The sequence below is a fragment of the Nicotiana sylvestris genome, chromosome 2 (assembly GCF_000393655.2).
Source record: "Nicotiana sylvestris chromosome 2, ASM39365v2, whole genome shotgun sequence".
Classification (NCBI taxonomy): domain Eukaryota; kingdom Viridiplantae; phylum Streptophyta; class Magnoliopsida; order Solanales; family Solanaceae; genus Nicotiana; species Nicotiana sylvestris.
In genome coordinates, this window is record NC_091058.1 from 65,668,485 (window position 1) to 65,673,746 (window position 5,262).

Below are 5,262 nucleotides of genomic sequence, written 5' to 3' on the forward strand. Positions count from 1 at the left end.
AATTGAAATAAAAGAATATGCCAACAAGAACTCACTAACAACAAAGAGCTCCGGCCAGTGGTTGTTTCTCCAAATCCCCCAAAATTTCTGACCCATAATATCCCTAACCATGTGTTTTCATAAGAAAACACCTGGTTAGGGTTGTTAGGGTTCGAAATCATGGAGACTTTGCATTAGGGTTTTTGGTCAGAAACCTTCGATTTGATATTCGAGCTGTTCTAGGTAGATTCGAGAGATAGGGCTATGGGGGTTGGGTAGAGGAGGCACAGGAGGTCACATGGTGTTAATTTGGTGGTGATTGGGTTACTTTAGGTTTTGGCCGGAGAATCTTTGATCGAGGATTCGACGAGCTAGGGCGGGATTTGAAGGAAACGGGTGGTGGATTCATGATGAGGGAGAACATGAGGTCTCGTGGTGTTATTTTGGAGAGGTTTAAGAGTAGTGGCGTTCACCGGGAAACCTTCAATCAAAGATTCGAAGGGTTCAAGTAAAATTCAAAGGAAAAGGCCGATGGATTTGGATAGAGGAGGAGAAGAGGATGTTGGGGTATGAATTTGGTGGTGATTGGCGTCGGCGCCGCCATTGCCGGCGACGGAGAAATCAGGGTGGCGCAATTAGGGTTCGTGAGAGAGAGAGAAGGCTTGAGGAAGATGATGGGGTCCGAAAGAGGGGGGTCTTTAAGGCAGTTATATATTAAATGGGGTGTGCTTCTGGACCATCTGATTAATCAACCTCGACGGTCCAAATTAACTAGGAACGAAACGACGTCGTTTGACCAAAGAGAAAGGGCGAACCGGGTAGGGAATTGGGCCTGGGTCAGTTTGGGTGAGATTCGGGGATTGGGCTAGGCTAAGATCATAAAATTGGCCCAATTTCGGGTATATAACAAAGCACCCCCTTTTTAGTTATTTCCTTTGTTTGTTTTCTTTTCTTCCATTTTATAATTTTGTATTATTTTTTTCTGAATTTTATAAAGATGCTAAAATAAAAAATAAAAACTAAACTACAACTAATTAATGCCTAAAATTGTTTTAAAAATTATTTCGTAACGATTTCACAATTAAAGCAATAAAAATGTAAAAGTGAACTATTTTTGTTATTTTCTTCTTATTTTATTCCCAAAACAATTTAACCCCTAATTAATACTAAAGTATGAAATTAAATCCTAAATGCAAATGCATATTTTTGTATTTTTACATGAATTTTCAGGCACAAGTAAAAATGCAAACAATTAACAGAAAATAATACCAAAATTCACAAAAATTGTAAAAATAAGGAAAAGTCATTTTTATTTGAATTTTGTGGGAATAATTCATATATAGGGCAAAAATCACGTGTTCACAGTGATAACCAATCCACTCCCAATATCACGTCAAAATCAACCATCCTAGCAACATGAGATCCACTCGGGTATCAAAACCCCTAATAGTCACTACACACAACCGATATACACGGTCCACAACAATAGTATAACCCACAGAAGTAGATACATCAATAGATAAAATAAGAGACTCGTAGGCATATCTAAATAATGGGCAAAATATGATGTCACATATGAAAGAGTGGAACCGGAATCAAATAATACAGAGGCATCTCTGTGGCAGACTGAGATAATACATGTAATCATAGCATCTAAAGCAATAGCATCTATTCTGGCTGGGAGGGCATAGAAATGGTCCTGACCACCACCTGATCGACCTCCCCCTCTAGGGCGACCCCTAGCTGATTGACCTACACCTCGAGATAGATAAGCAAGGAGGGAAGTGGGAAAGTAACTGGTGTTGAAGTCGAAGGCTGACTCCTCTACTAGGACATACCTCCTGTAAGATGGGGATAGAACCTCTTGATATGACCCAAATCTCCACACTCGAAGCAACCCCTCGTAGCAAGTGGCGGTGAGGACTAATGGTGCCTGAGTCGAACTCTGAGTTGCAAGGGCACTGAGAGACGAGTGACCCTGATGTGAACTATGAGAACCATGGCCAGATGACCCACCACAGTGACCTGAATGGGCTGGCTGAGCATTTCTGAATAGACGGCCCCTGTCGTGCTCAAGTTGACCTCTCGAAGGAACACCACTGAAGCTACCAAATCCCAGAAACCTCTTGACCTCCCTCTCATCCCGCTCATAGCGATGAACTGACTCAATATATCTAGCAATGTCAACCACCTCCTCAAAAGGAGCGCCAAATACTCTATCTATGGTCAGAAAAATCTTTAGCTAATAATTGAGGCCATCAACAAATCTCCTGATCCTCTCCCTATCTGTAGGAACTAGCTAGATAGAATGACTGGCCAACTCGGAGAATCTCATCTCATACTGCGACATGGTCATATCCCTCTGACGCAGCTGCTCGAACTGCCTGTGTAGCTCCTCTCTACTGAAATAGAGAATGGAGAACTGATGCCAGGTAAGGGGCGGTGTACCTACGCCTCTCATAAGCCTCCCACCAAGTAAAGGCAGCTCCAGAAAACTGAAAAGTAGTGAATGAGACCCCACTAGTCTCCAGAATACCCGCTATACGTAACATCCTCTAACATTTATCCAAGAAACCCTGGGCATCCTCGCCATCTACAGCACTAAAGGTAGGAGGCTGAAGTCTACCAAACCTCTCCAATCGACGTTGCTCATCATCAGGCATAACTAGAACCACAAAATCCTGATCAGGTGCAACCAGCTGGGCTAGTGGTGCCTCCGGTGTCTGGAGTCCCTGAACAACCTGCTCGGGTGTAAGGGCGGCGAGAGTCTGAGTGCCTCCCTCGGCCTGAGAAGTAGCTGTCGTAGTAGAAACTGCGACTGCCTGAGAAGACTAGTGCACACAGTCAGAATCTAAGCCAAGGTCTCCTGGAGACCTGGAATAACAATAGGCACAGTCGGTGCTTGAGCTGGTGCTGCTGGAGCATCCCCCGCTGGAGCCTGATCATGAATTGGGGCGATGGGTGGATCTGTAGTGCAGCCCTAGCTACTGTACGGGCTACATCCCTACCCCTACCACGGCCTTGACCACGTCCTCTGCCTTTAGTGGCCCCAACTGGAGGTACTGGTGGTCGTCTGTCCGGACCGATAGCACGTGTCCTCACCATCTGTAAGAGAATAGAATAACAGAAGTTTAGTACCAGAATCAACAGATTCGCACGACAAGAATTCAAGAATGTAATTTTTTCCTAAAGGTTCTGCAGCCTCCCAAGGATAAGTACAGACGTCTCCGTACCATTCCGCAAGACTCTACTAAACATGCTCATGACCCGTGAGACCTATGTAACCTAGGCTCTGATACCAACTTGTCACGACCTAAAAATCGGCCCGGACGTGATGGCGCCTATCGTGGAACTAGGCCAGCCAACCTTTTTCAAAATACTCCATATTTCATTTAAAAACTTAAGAAAACAACATTTTTAACATAAATCCAATAAAAGGTAAAAGTAAAAATCAAAACAAGCGGAAAGAATGTACAAGCCCGACCTCTGGTGTCACTAAGTCATGAGCAAAATACTACATCTGTTCGAAATAAACAAGACTACATGGTCTGAGAATATCCAACAAAAATACTACAAGGAAGATAAAGAAGGATAAGGCGGAACTGCGGTAACTAGGCAGCTACCTCGCAATCTCCAAAGAAGAGTCCCCAACTGGTATGATCACCAACCGCTACCGTGCCCCGAGATACCTGGATCTGCACACAGAGGTGTAGGGGGTAACGTGAGTACATCAACTCAAAAAGTAGCAAGTCCAAACTATGGACTGATGGTAGTGACTATCCAAACCTCAATAGGTATACAAATAAGCTGTACAGAAAAGTAGACATGCTTGCAGTTCAAGTAAAAGCTCAGCAATAAGTAAATACAACATGACCAGTACAGATTATAAAACTCAGGAAATCACGAAGTAACAATGCACAAATAGTATGATCAATGTTCCGTTACCTCCACTCACAAGCGCTCAACCACTCGTTACTATATATGGCTTCCCGGCCTAGGGAAGATCCATCCCGAAATATATACACATCACTGACCATAGTCATCTAGTACCGAGGAAGGCCATCCGACCCCATGGAGAAGATCCATCTCCAGGTATCAATACTTTAGACAAGATCCATCCCTCAACATCATCAACTGCGCTCACTGGGGTGTAAAGACTCCGGAGGGGCTTATCTTAGCCCAAGCGTTATATCAAGCCAACGAAGGCATGATCAATATCTCGCTGCGGCGTGCAGCCCGATCCCATATTGTTACTCAATATCAGGCTCTCGGTCTCACTCAGTCATTACTCTCTAGTCTCACACACACGAGCTCAAAAATGTCATAATACTAGCTCGAACAATGATATGATATGTCAAATAGCAATAATCAAGACTGAGGCGTGATATAATATGCATGAACAGGACTGAGTATAAATATAAATGAATTTAATGACATGACAGCAAGAAACGACCTCTCGGGTCTCAACAGTGTTGGCGTAAAGCCTTAACATGATTATTATCATAATTTGCAGCTCATTAACTAACTCACATAATTTCAACACAGATATCAACATAAAAGAGTCACTAAGTGGTGCCATGGAATGACTCAGGCCGCAATTCTCACGGTGCATGCCCACACATCCGTCACTTGGCATTTGCATCACCTCAATAGTAATCATAGAACACATAGTTCAGGGTTTCGAACCCTCAAAACCAAGTTTGGAAGTGTTACTTACCTCAAGCCAAGCCAAACTCTAGCCCGCGATGCCTTTGACTCTAGATTCGGCCTCCAAATGCCCCGAATCTAACCAAAATCAGCATATAACCATCAATATATGCTAAAGGAATGAAACCCATACGAAAATTATCAATTTAACTAAAAAATCTCTAAATTGGTCAAACCCGAGCCCTGGACCCACGTCTCGGATTTCGATAAAATTAAAAAAAAAACTAGAATCCTTACACTCTCATGAGTTCATACATACCAAATACTCCAAAATCCGACAACAAACGACCCCTCAAATCCCTAAATCAAAGTCTCCAATTCCAAGCCCTAATTTCCTAGCTTTCTTTCCTAATTTTTCCACTAATAACGTGATTAACAATGGAAAAATGGCTACAAACACAAATAATAAGGCTTAAGAAGCTTATCTAACTGAAACCCTTCGATTCCCTTGAAAAATCACTGCCTTAGATCTCTTCTCGTCTTCAAAAATGGCAAAACTTAGCAAAATTCGCGAAGGAGGATTTTTTTATTCCTTTTGCCTAGCGATACCGCACCTGCGGGAATGCTTCTGCGCCT